Source organism: Bubalus bubalis, chromosome 10 (assembly GCF_019923935.1).
Source record: "Bubalus bubalis isolate 160015118507 breed Murrah chromosome 10, NDDB_SH_1, whole genome shotgun sequence".
Taxonomy (NCBI): domain Eukaryota; kingdom Metazoa; phylum Chordata; class Mammalia; order Artiodactyla; family Bovidae; genus Bubalus; species Bubalus bubalis.
In genome coordinates this window covers 82208887-82224012 of record NC_059166.1, presented here as the reverse complement: position 1 = coordinate 82224012, position 15126 = coordinate 82208887, and the positions used below count along the sequence as shown (strand labels likewise).

The window sequence follows — 15126 nt, the reverse complement described above, 5'->3', positions numbered from 1 at the left end:
CAAAACACCAGATGGTCAGAGAAGCAGCTCTGGGAGCCTGGAAAATAAGATCTTAGGAGAGAAAAAGAAAAGAAAGAAAAGCAACATTGACACTCCTGAGTTAGGAATGGAACAAAATTCAGATAAGCTTAAAGAGAACACCCATGGGTCTTGCCGACTCGATGGATGTGAATTTGAGCAAACTCCGGGAGATAGTGGAGGACAGGGGAGCCTGACACGCTGTAGTCCCTGGGGTCACAAAGATATAACGTAGTGACTGAACAACAACAACAGGCATTGCATTTTCCAAAACAGAATACACATGTCACCCTCACTGGGTTATAAGCCTCAAATAGAACTATTTTGACACACATAACTAGGGCATTAGGTTGAGTCATTTGTGTGGGCTGTCATGCCTAATTTTCAAAACCACCCTCCAATTTTAAAAACCTTTTAAATTGAAGTACAGTTGATTTACAATGTCGTGTTAATTTCTGCTATAGAACAAAGTGATTCAGTTATACATATTTTACATTATTTTTTATATATTATTTTCTATTATGGTTTATCACAAGATATTAAAAATAGTTGCCTGTGCTATACAGTGGGACCTTGTTGTTTATCCTATATATAATAGTTGGCATCTGCTAATCCCAAACTCCCTCCTCCTTGGCAACCACAAATCTGTTCTCTGTCTGTGAGTCTGTTTCCATTTCATAGGTAAGTTCATTTGTGTCATATTCTAGATGCCACATTACTTTGCCAACAAAGGTCTGTCTAGTCAAGGCTATGGTTTTTCCAGTGGTCATGTATGGATGTGAGAGTTGGACTGTGAAGAAAGCTGAGTGCCGAAGAATTGATGCTTTTGAACTGTGGTGTTGGAGAAGACTCTTGAGAGTCCCTTGGACTGCAAGGAGATCCAACCAGTCCATTCTGAAGGAGATCAGCCCTGGGATTTCTTTGGAAGGAATGATGCTAAAGCTGAAACTCCAGTACTTTGGCCACCTCATGCGAAGAGTTGACTCATTGGAAAAGACTCTGATGCTGGGAGGGATTGGGGGCAGGAGGAGAAGGGGACAACAGAGGATGAGATGGCTGGATGGCATCACTGACTTGATGGATGTGAGTCTGAGTGAACTCTGGGAGTTGGTGATGGACAGGGAGGCCTGGCGTGCTGCAATTCATGGGGTCGCAAAGAGTCAGACATGCCTGAATGACTGAACTGAACTGATGAGTGATATAATATTTGCCTTTCTCTTTCTGACTTCACCTTTTAGTATGATAATCTCTAGGACCACTCATGTTGCTGCAGTTGCATTATTTCCTCCTTTTTATGGCTGAGTAGTATTCCATCGTATATACGCACCACATCTTCTTTATCCATTCATCTGTTGATGGACGTTTAGGTTGTTTCCACGCCTTGGCTGTTATGAATAGAGATGCTGTGAACATAGGGCTGCATGTATCTTTTTGAAGTATCATTTTGTCTGTATACGTGCCCAGGAGTGGGCTTGTTGGATCCTGTGGCAACTCTAGCTTTTCGAGGAATCACTGTCCTGTTTTCCATAGTGGCTGCACCAATTTACATTCCTGCCAGTAGCGTAGGAGAAAGCCACCCTTCATCAACCTCAGTTTGCAGTGGGAAACCAGGTGGCAAGAGATAGGGGTCCTTGTCCAGAGTCTCCCAGGTGGTACCCAGTCACGTGACGAAGTGGGGCAGCAGCACCTGCCTCCACGCTTCCTCAGACGCACAGTGCTGGCTGCCTCCGTTTCCCTCCAGTGGCACAGAAGGCATTGCTTAAAGCCCCATGTCCTGATTTTTTATTTGAAAACTGTAATCACTAGAGCAAAAGAACGGGTGTGACAGCTATATGAAAAGCAGCAAAACGACACAAGAGAAATCTCGCAGCTCCTCCTGTTTTGTCTCCCCCTTCTGGTATTAATCATTTCTCCCAGACATCCTATGCTTCTGGGTCCTGTTTGCAAAATAAAAATCATAACGAGGTCTTCATAGTGGGGCTTCCCTGGTGGCTCAGCTGGTAAAGAATCCACCTGCAACGTGGGAGACCTGGGTTCAACCCCTGGGTTGGGAAGATCCCCTAGAGAAGGGAAAGGCTACCCACTCCATATTCTGGAATGGAGAATTCCATGGACTGTTTAGTCCATGGGGTCACAAAGAGTCAGACACAACTGAGTGACTTTCACTTTCATCATACTGAGTCCCAAACGACTAATAGTGGTGATATGTGTACATGGCTTAGCCCTTCCCTCAATACACATTTGGCCTAAAAAGTAAATCAATGAAGACTTTATTATACATCCTCTGCTCTGTGGTAAAGACAGAATTTTTACTCTATCTTGAAATGACAAGTGAAGTATATGAATAATGAGACCCAATTCCTAAATCCTTTTTATCAGTATCTGTTCGTTTTAGTATTAATATTAGTGTTATTAATATGGAATTAATAATTCCATATTATTAATGGAATAATATGGAAAAGACTGTAGAATGTGGAAAGGCAGATGCTGTTGATCTGTTGTTTTTGTTTAGTTTGCTAGGTTGTCTAATCTTTGCAACCCCGTGGAGTGTAGTCCACCAGGCCCCTCTGTCCATGGGATTTTCCAGGCAAGAATACCTGAGTGGGTTGCCCTTTCTTTCTCCAGGAGATCTTCCCAACCAGGGGTTGAAATGCATCTTTTGCATCTCCTGCATTGGCAGGTGGACTCTTCACCACTGAGTCCCTAGGGAAGCCCTGCTTTCTCCTTGAGTGAGTGAAGTGAAGTCGCTCAGTCATGTCTGACCCTTTGCGACCCCATGGACTGTAGCCTACCAGGTTCCACCATCCATGGGATTTTCCAGGCAAGAATACTGGAGTGGGTTGCCATTTCCTTCTCCAGGAGATCTTCCCTACCCAGGGATTGAACCCGGGTCTCCCACATGGTAGGCATTGTAGGCAGATGCTTTACCATCTGAGCCACCAGGGAAGATCAGCTTTCTCTTTACTAAGACTAAAATAGGAAGAAAGCAGAGCCGCACATTAAGGTGGGTCAGAAAGAATTACAAACATAGGGCCTAATGATAATTAAATCTTGGGTTGTGCTGCAAATATCAAGAAATGTACCTAAAGTGCTTGACTTCCCAGTCTTACTCTCCTAGCTCTCAGAAAATTCTCTGAGGCTCCCCAGACCCCACATGTGGCCACCTTAGTCAATCAGTAAGGGTCTAAAGGAAGAATCCCCCCCTTCCTGGCTCCAAATGTTGCTGATTTATCCTCTCTGAAATTTATGTCTAAGATATTTCTCAGTAATCCTGATCACTTCATTGATTTATTTTCTATTTAGTAGTTTACTAGCTAAAAATGATTTAGGAATCGGGCCTCATTATTCATACACTCTACTTGTCATTTCAACGTAGAGTAAAAATTCTGTCTTTACCTAACACTGTGATAAAGAGCAGAGGATGGATAACAAAGTCTTCATTGATTTACTTTTTAGGCTCAACAACACTTTCCAGCATTCTCTTAGGGAATTCATTCTCCAGTCCCTGTAAGTTGACTTCTGTGAGTTGAGACTTTGGATCCTCCCATCCAAGTACTAACCAGACCCAACCCTGCTTAACTTCCAAGATCATTTGAGATCCAGCGTGTTCAGGGTGGTATGGCCATAGACTAGACCTTGGATCCTAAAGAGGGATCCTATGTACCAGGAGGCCTTGTGAGAATCCCACCATACTCTAAGCTACACCTGCCACCCAACCACTTCAGGAAACTCATGTCAAAGGCCTTGCAGGGGTAATCTTCCTTGATCATCAGTCACGAGAAGGAAGACCTGCCATTACCCAGACTGGGCAGAGAGGTTTATGTTTGGCAAGTAGTCCATCTGGACTGCTCTTAGTATTTTGTCACCAAAGTATAGTACTCATCAACATGTACCCATCATAGATGGTGTAGCCACAGCCTAAGAAAGGGGACTGAACCCCCTCAGTGATGAGAGTCTGAATTTCTGCTCAAGGAAACCCCAAAGACCAGCTGAGACACTAGCTGAGGGCAAAGGGAATTTTGAATGGTTAGCCAAGGAGGGAAAGAGTGAATATCATGTGTGGCCTTCAGGCTAACTGCGGTGGTGGGGGTGTCGTTTGTCTCATTTGCTATCCCCCTGTAAGTTCCCCTCAGAGGCCCACCAGAATCCTAGAGGAACTGGCCCCAGAATTCATGCAAAGTTAGTAGATTGCACCTGGAAAGGGATGTCTGTCATGTATGCAGTGGCACAGCCAGATCCCCCCTTCAAGATGGAAAGATTTATGCCCCAACAACTGACCATCAAAGTTGTTGATGGTTTGCTCTCTTTGGGAATTACCTCAACCGAAGAGGGCCCCCAGGCCAAGGTCATGTGCCCCACTGGGCAGACTGCATATAGTCTGAAGGGCCTTTCGAGCTTCAAAGTGTTCCGCAGTGTAAGGAGAGTTCTTATGTGACTGTTCCTCAGTTCAACTTCTCCTCTGGCCCAACTTTTCTTCATCTTTAACCCACAACATTAATAAACTTTCTATACACTGAGCTCCATCTCAGAATTTACTTCCCAGGGAACCTAACTCAAGGCACTCATGATTACTTAGACTAACAGTAAACTCTTTATCCAGACAACCATATTTCTTTATCTTTGAAGTGAAAGTCTGTCACTAAGTCATGTGCGACTCTGCAGCCCAGCCTTATCTGGTGGGTCAGATGGACATCCAGGAAGATGACAGACTTGATCTATTGTGTTCTACAAACAGGGGCTATCCACTGGCCAAAGGAACTAGTAGCAAGAAGTGGAGAGGTGTTCTATGAGCCAAAATGAGGAGGTGGATTGAAAACTTCCCAAGTGAGGAGCTGGAATAATAGCAGGTCTCATTTGTTGTAGTTGTTCAGTCGCTAAGTAGTGTCTGACTCTCTGTGACCCCATGAACTGCATCATGTCAGGATTCCCTTTCCTTCACTATCTCCTGGAGTTTGCTCAAATTCATGTCCATTGAGTTAGTGATGCTATCTAACCATCTCATCCTCTGTTGCCCCCTTCTCCTCCTGTCCTCAATCTTTTCCAGCATTAGGGTCTCACTGGACACCTTCAAAAAACTCATAGAGGGTTAACATTTTCCTGCCTTTCCCAGAGAAGGCATCACCCACTAGCCAGGGTGGACCATATATATTTTATTATATATATTAATTTTATATATATATAAATTATATATATATATTATATATATATATAAATATATAAATATATTATAAATATATATATAAATATTATATATATTAATACATATAACAGAGGATTCCAAGTTAACAACCAGCTTAATCCACAGGGAAAAATTACTAATTTCTAATGTTTTGCTCATTTCCATGGTATAAAGATTCCCACCATGGCTGATTCTAAGCTACTGACATGACATTACTCACTGATTGTGAGGTTGAAAAAAATTAACACAGTAGCATGTGGCTCTATGGCATCTCCACGAGACATGTGCAAGACACATCAATAATCTTAAAGACACGATAGATGATAGCAAAATAAGATAGGAAGGCAGCTATGCTCACCACTATACCACCAACACTCAAAATAAGATAGGAGATGGCAAGTTTTGAGTATTTATTGCCTCTTTTTTAGTATAATTTATTTTAGTATCATTTTATGTAATTTAAATTTTAATGGTGGCATTTGTAACATTTGGCCCATAAAATTCCTAAAAATTTAACAGTTGGCTTAAACAATCTGGTCCAGGCCAACTCCAGTATATCACCTGGTGTGAGAGCAGTTAAGAGCAAAGACTGTCCCTGTTTTCACCCCTATTAGCAGTCCCCAACACAGAAAGCTAGGAACAGAAGAGGAAGGTGAAGAGAAAAGTCATGTCCCTCTCCCCAGCCAGATAGATCTGGGCATAAGAAATGTCCCAGTTCCCCATTGCTGTGTAATAAACCATCCCAGGATGTAGTGGCTTTCATCTCTTGCTTCTGAGGGTCAACAGCACTCATCTGGGTAGTGGTTCTTCTGCTCCATGAGCAGGTCACTGGAGCTACAATCGCCTGCGGCCCTGACTAGGCTTTCCTGCCCATGGTGTCCCATTTACACATCTGGCCCCTCGGCAGAGACACCTAGAGAACTGGGCTCAGCGAGGACTATGGGTTATCTGGGCTCAGGACTTTTCCCTCTCCACGTGGTTTCTCCACATGACATGTTAACATACCAGATTTCCTACTTGATGGCTCAGGGCCTCCAAATATGCAAAATAAGAAGTTATAAGGCCCTCTTTTGACTCAGAACTGGCACAGCAGCCTTTTCTGCTGATTAACAGGAGTCTAAGGCCCAGCTCAGGGCTTCCCTGGTGGATCAGTGGTAAAGAACCCACCTGCTAATGCAGGGGACATGGATTCGATCCCTGGTCCAGGAAGATCCCACATACCTTGGGGCAGCTATCCCATGCACCACAAATACTGAGCCTGTGCTGTAAAACCCACGTGCTGCAAATACTGAAGCCCACATAGCCTCGAGTCCATGCTCTGCAACAAGAGAAGCCACAGCAATGAGGAGCCCACACACTGCAACTAGCGAATAGCCCCTACTTGCCCCAACCCGAGAAAGCCAGCACAGCAACAGACCCAGCAAAGACAGCCAAAATAAATTTTAAAAATTACACAAAAAAAGAAAAGGCCCAGCTCAGATCCAGTATGGGGGGACAATGAAGGGCGTGGTGCTTTAAAGCCATCTTTGGAGATCAGCCACCAGGGGATTGGGGATGTCCAGAAGGTAAGGGAGAGATGGTTTAAATCAGATTTGAAATTGGAGGTTTACATTTAAGATTGGATGAGATTGAGTTTTTTTTTTAATTTATTGAGTATAGTTGATTTATAATGTTGTCTTAATTTCTGCTGTACAGCAAAGTGATTCAGTTATATGTGTGTGTGTATACGTTCTTTTTAATATTCTTCTCCTTGTGGTTTATCACAGGATATTTTTGTTTTGTTTTGGGTTTTGGTATTTATTTACTTTTAAGAAAAGTAATTTTGACTTTCTGTTTCAAGACTATGGCAATAATCATCCATTTGAATGCCCTGCAGTAAAAAAAATAATCACATGAAAATTCAAAATGAACCATCTAATCCAGTAGCATGCTTAAGGGAAATCTAGATAGCCTGCCAACCCTAGGAAGCAGAAGAATGTCTTGTTAATAACTAAAGTTAGGTATTACAGAAGGGTTCTGACTTGGTGAATTTTCAAACTTGTAGAGCCTCATATTTGGGGGGAAATGTGTGCTCTTTTTGAGGGGGTGCTGGCTCAGTGGTAAAGAATCTGCCTGCCAATACAGGAGCCGCAGGAGACTCAGGTTTGATCCCTGGGTCAGAAAGATCTCCTGGAGAGGAAATGGCAACCCACTCCATTTGGCAATATTCATGCTAAAATAATCCCTGGGACAGAGGAGCCTGGAGAGATACAGCATGGGGTCGCAAAGAGTTGAACATAACTCAGTGATTGAACATGCACACACTCTTTTAAAAATAGAATTTACTTTTTAGAGCAGTTTTAGATTTACAGCAAAACTGAGTGCAAAGTACATGATACCCTCTGTTCCCACACATGCAAAACTTCCCTCACTATCAACATTCCCCACCAGAGTGGTACACTTGTTATAATCATTGAACTGACATTGATACGTCATTACCACTATCAACATCCCTCACCAGAGTGGTGCTGCTACTGCTGCTGCTAAGTCGCTTCAGTCATGTCCGACTCTGTGCGACCCCATAGACGGCAGCCCACCAGGCTCCACCATCCCTGGGATTCTCCAGGCAAGAGTACTGGAGTGGGGTGCCGTTGCCTGATGAGCCTACATTGATACATCATTATCACCCCAAATCCATAGTTAAACACTAGGCTTCACTCTTGGTGTAGTACATTCTATAGGTTTGGAAAGATGTGTAACGACATGTATCTATCATTACAGTATACAGACTAATTCTACTGCCCTAAGAATCCTCTGTGCTCCATTCGTTCATCCCTCCTTGCCTAATCCTTGGCAACAATTGATCTTTTTACTGTCGCCATGGTTTTGCCTTTTCCAGAATGCCATATTGTTGAATTGTACAACATGTAGCCTTTTCAGATTGTCTTCTTTTGCTTATTAATGTGTATTTATGATTTTTACATGTTTTTTTCATGGCTTGATAACCCTTTTTTTTTTTAAGTGCCAAATAACATTCCATTGTCTGGATGTTCCACAGTTTATTTATCCTGTCTCTTACTGAAGGCCACCTTGGTTGTTTCCCAGTTTGGGCTGTTATGAATAAAACTGTTATATACATCCATGTGCAGGTTTTTTCTGTGGACATAAATTTTTAATTCATTTGGATAAATACCAAGGAACACGATTGCTGGATGATATATGGTAGGAGTAGGTTTATAAGACACTGCCAAACTGCCTTCCCACGTGGCTGTGGTGGTGGTGGTGTAGTCACTTCAGTTGTGTCCAACTCTTTGCAACCCTATGGACTGTAGACCATCAGGCTCCTCTGTCCATGGGATTCTCCAGGCAAGAATACTGGAATGGGTTGCCATACTTCCTCCAGGGGATCTTCCTGACCCAGGCATTGAACCCACGTCTCTTACGTCTCCTGCATTGTCAGGCGGGTTCTTTACTACCAGCATCACCTGGGACGCCCACAGAGTGGCTGTACCACTTTAGAGTTCCTGTTGCCCCACATCCTTGTCAGCACTTGGCATTAAAAGTGCCTCAGACTTTGGTCACTCTGATAGGTGTATTGATATCTCATTGTTTTAATAAATCTAATCTTTAAATTGGAAATAATAACACCTAATTCACAGTCTTAAGTATTAAATGAAATAGCATGTAAAATATGTAGCACAATGCCTACCATTTTAAAAGATGCTTAATAAATATTAGTTTCCTTGTTCTCTCACACCTTAGTTAAACCTTGTAACTTAACTTTTTATTTTATATTGGATTATAGTTGACTAACGATATTGTGATATAGCAAAGTATCACAGGATAGTGATGTCTATATACTACATATACCTTACTATACTATATACTTACTATATATACTATGATTTATATATACTATATACTTACTATGATATATATATACTATATACTTACTATATTATATATACTATATACACCCTTTGCTATACCTTAAGACCTTGTTGTTTATTCTATTCAATAATTTGCATCAACTAATCCCAAACTCCCAATCCATCCCTCCCCAACCCGATTTTGAGGGGTTTTTTTTTTCTAAGTTTTTATTTTTGGTTGCTCTGGGTCTTCCTCGCTGCATGTGGGCTTTCTCTAGTTGTGGCAAGGGGAGGGCTACTCTTTATCACAATGCAGGCTTCTCATTGTGGCGGCTTCTCTTGTTGTGGAGCAGTGGCTCTAGGCATGCTGGCTTCAGTAATTGTGGCTGGAGGGCTCCAAAGTGCAGGCTCAACACCCAGGCTTAGTTGCCCCTCGGCATGGGGAATCTTCCCAGACTAGGGATGGAAACCACATCCCCTTCATTGACATGTGGATTCTTTACCGCTGGACCACCAGAAAAGTCTGAGATTGAGTTTTAATATAACTGGAAAGTGTCAGGAAATCATGGACTCAAAAAAAAAAAAAATGCTGTGGGTGGGAAGTGAATATTTGACATAAAAGTTTCAGGGGGTATTTGTAATATAAGATAACTTTATACATATATCTCTACTCAGTTTAAACTTTTTTTTTTTTTTTGCCTTTCGTACTTTCTTTGTATTTCTCAATAGTTGCTTGACCCAACATCTTTCTGTCTGCTCTATACAATGAAAATACAAACTAAATGAGAATAGAAAAAAAGCATTAAATTGTACCAACTACAAATCTGTTCCCAAATATACTTACCGTAAATAAAATACGCATTTCAGTAAGAGATCTGCAGTAAATGACTGACTGCATTCTAGGAAGCTTCAGGAAACCTAGGCGGGCCGACATTCATGGGCGGAGCTAAGAGGCTTCGCACCAATCACAGTTTGCAGCGGGTTTCTGCTGGCCTATCTGTGAGCTACACGGAGCGCGTCATGAGCGTCACCTGTGCGGGACTGACTAGGGCAGGGGAGAAGTGGCTGTAGCCTCCACGCTGAGTTCATTCCCATCAACAGCCTATACAGTCCGGTTTCAAAGAAAGTAAACACGTTAAGGTAAACAGTAGAGAACCCCGGACACATGTTCTGGCTTCATTTATGTGGAACTCTCTGGCTACAGTGGGCAGTCATGAAGAGGTTCTTCCTCAGAACAACGTGGTCACGGGACTCAGACGACCCAGCAGGACTGAGGGGAGCCGAGGACTGGGGAGAGGCTCCCTCTGGTTTCAGGTGGAGGCAATCTTCTCAGGCACAGCCCAGGGCTCTGCAGTCCTCTCCTCGTATCATCTGGCGCAGTGCTTAATGTAGTCTTCCACTTTATGCCGGAAGTCCTCCTTGACCCGCAAATGATGTCCCGCAGATTGGATAGTCAGTGGATCATCAAAATTCCACAGATCAGTAAACAGAGTTTAATCCCCAAACAACAGCCTTCAATGTCCTCATGGGGGCCCAGCCGGTGCTATCGATCGAATGTTCTTTCAGTCACCTGAGACATGTCTTCGCCCGTCTCTGTGATGGGGGTTCCAGGTCCTGGGCAAGCATTTCCGCTTTGGGAGGCACCATGTTGCATGCATCAGAAGCTTCAGTTTCAAACTGAATTTTTCCACCCTGGTAGTAACCCTCACCTGGGGGTGACAGTTGGCTGAAAACAATGAAGCTTGTTTGGATCAGGAACATGCACTTTACATGTTCAAGGTAAATTGGCTTCAAGTTCTACAACCTCTTTCACAAGCAGCCTGTCCCTCATGGACACCTGCCGAGCGCAGTCAGAGGCTGTGGCTGACGCCTGGGACACTTTGAGACCGTCATCCCGCTTCAGCTTGCTTGCCAGCATCAGCATCACTGCCTCCTTTTTCCTGGGCACCCAGAGACAGGCGAGGTGGGCCTGGCGCCCAACACCATGCCCGGCCAGTGGGCAGCGGCGAGACGCGGCCCCTCACACCTGCACCGGCTCCAGGTGGCAGGACCGGGAGTCCAGGATAAACTATTAAGTAAACCAACTGCATAAGACACTGCAAATAATTAGTGCTTATGAACTATTAAGAAAATGTTTCAACGAACAAGTAAGATTGAGGTAAATATATAGAGCTGTTGTCTTCATGAGTCAGTGTTCACTCTCGCTTTTAAGAAGGAACATCTTAATTTCTGTTTGAACAGTGCAACCTGACAACTGGTTTACATTTATTTCATTTTTTGTCAGACAGTTTAGTTTAAAACTCAGCATGTGAGCCCCTCCAGTTTTCCATAACTCTTTTGCAGTTTTTCCAAATGTGGAAATTGTGGAAAAATAAAGTGTTCTCTAAAACACACCCACATCCTGCTCAACTATGAACAGATTAGAAAACAATTGTCAAGAATTCACAATATCTGTTACTTTCCTAGAACGGAACATGTTGGAGTACATTTGTAAAGTATCACTGGGAATAATATACCAATAAAGCTTTTTATCTGCAGTGGTAATGTATTTGCCTAGCTCTTTAAAGTTTAAAAAAACACCTTCAGGTATATTATTTCATTCCAGCCTTGAGCCACATTGAGAAGGAGACTTTATTGCTTCTTCATTGCAGAAAAAGAAGCCAAGACCAAGAGAATCTAAGTGATTTGCTCTAGGTCTGAATATCTAAACCCAGTCTTCGTGCTTCAAATTAAATAGGTTTGGTTTTCTAATTTAATAACCTGTTGGCATCTTTCTTCCTAAGAGATAAATCTTCCTTTCTTCAGACAGATCTAATTTGAAAGAAAAGTGTTGAAGAATATGGGAAAACATTGGATCCTAACTCCTAGAGAAGGATTATCCTAACATGGACAGTATTTCCTATGACTCAACTCTGGTATTCTCAAAACCTTGGATTTTTCTCTTGCTTCTGTGGGACGAGATCACTTTTTTCCCAGAGAGCAGTTGGTTGAGAGAGAGGGTCTCTTACTGAGGAAGGCAGATCATACAAAAGAGGCAAAACTCTGACAAAGAAGGTACTTCGGGCAGGATCCAGAGAGCACTGGTCTGTGAGCAGCCAGGTTGCTGCCGCTGCTGCTAAGTCGCTTCAGTCGTGTCTGACTCTGTGCGACCTCATAGACGGCAGCCCGCCAGGCTCCCCTGTCCCTGGGATTCTCCAGGCAAGAACACTGAAGTGGGTTGCCATTTCCTTCTCCAAAGCGTGGAAGTGAAAAGTGAAAGTGAAGTCACTCAGTCTCATCCACCTCCTAGCTACCCCAAGGACTGCAGCCTACCAGGCTCCTCTGTCAATGGGATTTTCCAGGCAAGAGTACTGGAGTGGGTTGCCAGTGCCTTCTCCAGCAGCCAGGTTGAGTAAGTGTCTAATTCAAGAGTGGATTTTCCTGGTGGTTCAGATGGTAAGGAATCTGCCTGGAATGCAGGAGACGGGTTTGATCCCTGGGTTGGGAAGATCCCCTGGAGAAGGGAATAGTTACCCACTTCAGTGTTCTTGCCTAGGAAATCCCATGGACAGAGGAGCCTGGTGGATTACAGTCTGGGGGGTTGCAAAGAGTTGGACGTGACAGAGTAATGATTCAAGCATAGCTTCTTGAGCTGAGGCATGGCTGTCAGCTCACATTTCTGTACGAAAGTCATTTCAGAAAAGTGCTGTGAATTACAGCCTGTTGTAAAAATTGACTTTTAGGCCAGATTTTTAATTAGCATCAAAGTTTCTTAATGGGAGATTGTGTAATAATTAAAAGCATGAGCTTTGAAGTGAAACATCTAAAGCTGAAGCTGAAACACTAAACTTTTCTTAAAATTTTATGTATTGTTTGGCCACGCCACATACCACGTGGGATCTTAGTTTTCTGACCAAGGATTAGGCTTTGCAATGGAAGTAGAGTCTTAATGGCTGCCAGGGAAGTCTCCCCTGATTTTTTAATTTATTGTATGTGTGGTCAGTCAAAAGTCACATAACTGTAAACTCAGATGTGTTCCTCAACACAAAATAATAAGGGCCCATTGGTTGGATTAAGACACTTGTGAATATTATGATAGATAATCAGTTCAGTTCAGTCACTCAGTAGCATCTGACTCTTTGCAACCCATGGACTGCAGCATGCCAGGCTTCCCTGTCCATCACCAACTCCCAGAGTTTATTCAAACTCATCTCCATTGAGTCAGTGATGCCATCCAACCATCTCATTCTCTGTCGTCCCCTTCTCCTGCCTTCAATCTTTCCCAGCATCAGGGTCTTTTCAAATGAGTCAGCTCTTCGCATCAGGTGGCCAAAGTATTGGAGTTTCAGCTTCAACATTAGTCCTTCCAATGAACACCCAGGACTGATCTCCTTTAGGATGGACTGGTTGGATCTCCTTGCAATCTGAGGGACTCTCAAGAGTCTTCTCCAACACCACAGTTCAAAAGCATCAATTCTTCAGTGCTCAGCTTTCTTTATAATCCAACTCTTACATCCATACATGACTATTGGAAAAACCATGGCCTTGACCAGACAGACCTTTGTTGGCAAAGTAATGTCTCTGCTTTTGAATATGCTATCTAGGTTGGTCATAACTTTCCTTCCAAGGAGTAAGCATCTTTTAATTTCATGGCTGCAATCAACATCTGCAGTGATTTTGGAGCCCAAAAAGATAAAGTCTGATACTGTTTCCACTGTTTCCCCATCTATTTCCCATGAAGTGATGGGACTGGATGCCATGATCTTCGTTTTCTGAATGTTGAGCTTTAAGCCAACTTTTTCACTTTCCTCTTTCATTTTCATCTTGAGAAACCTGTATGCAGGTCAGGAAGCAACAGTTAGAACTGGATATGGAACAACAGACTGGTTCCAAATAGGAAAAGGAGTACATCAAGGCTGTATATTGTCACCCTGCTTATTTAACGTATATGCAGAGTACATGGTGAGAAATGCTGGGCTGGAAGAAGCACAAGCTGGAATCACGATTGCCAGGAGAAATATCAATCACCTCAGATATGCAGATGACACCACCCTTATGGCAGAAAGTGAAGAAGAACTAAAGAGCCTCTTGATGAAAGTGAAAGAGGAGAGTGAAAAAGTTGGCTTAAAGCTCAACATTCAGAAAACGAAGATCATGGCATCTGGTCCCATCACTTCATGGCAAATAGATGGGGAAACAGTGGAAACAGTGTCAGATTTTCTTTTTCTGGGCTCCAAAATCATTGCAGATGGTGATTTCAGCCATGAAATTAAAAGATGCTTGCTCCTTGGAAGGAAAGTTATGACCAACCTAGTGACTTCACTTTCACTTTTCACTTTCATGCATTGGAGAAGGAAATGGCAACCCACTCCAGTGTTCTTGCCTCAAGAATCCCAGGGACGGGGGAGCCTGGTGGGCTGCTGTCTATGGGGTCGCACAGAGTCGGACACGACTGAAGCGACTTAGCAGCAGCAGACAGCATATTAAAAAGCAGAGGCATTACTTTGTCAACAAAGGTCTGTCTGGTCAAGGCTATGGTTTTTCCAGTGGTCATGTATGGATGTGAGAGTTGGACTATAAAGAAAGCTGAGCACTGAAGAATTGATGCTTTGGAACTGTGGTGTTGGAGAAGACTCTTGAGAGTCCCTTGGACTGCAAGGAGATCCAACCAGTCCATCCTAAAGGAGATCAGTCCTGGGTGTTTATTGGAAGGACTGATGCTGAAGCTGAAACTCCAATACTTTGGCCACCTGATGCAAAGAGCTGAGTCATTGGAAAAGACTCTGATGCTGGGAAAGATTGAGGGCAGGAGGAGAAGAGGAAGACAGAGGATGAGATGATTGGATGGCATCACTGACACAATGGACACGGGTTTGGGTGGACTCTGGGAGTTGGTGATGGACAGGGAGGCCTCGCATGCTACAGGTCATGGGGTCACAAAGAGTCAGACATGACTGAGCAACTGAACTGAACTGATGGGACCAGATGCCATGATCTTTGTTTTCTGAATGTTGAGCTTTAAGCCGAGTTTTTCATTCTCCTCTTTCACTTTCATCAAGAGGCTCTTTAGTTCTTCGCTTTCTGCCATTAGGGTGGTGTAAT

The 15126-nt window shown here is 43.2% G+C and overlaps 2 pseudogenes; one reads left to right on the top strand and one right to left on the bottom strand.

Moving 5' to 3' along the window:
- Nucleotides 1-15126, top strand: part of LOC102401357 — a 52460-nt pseudogene that overhangs the window by 11772 nt on the left and 25562 nt on the right.
- LOC102401998 lies at nucleotides 10383-11576 on the bottom strand (annotated as a pseudogene).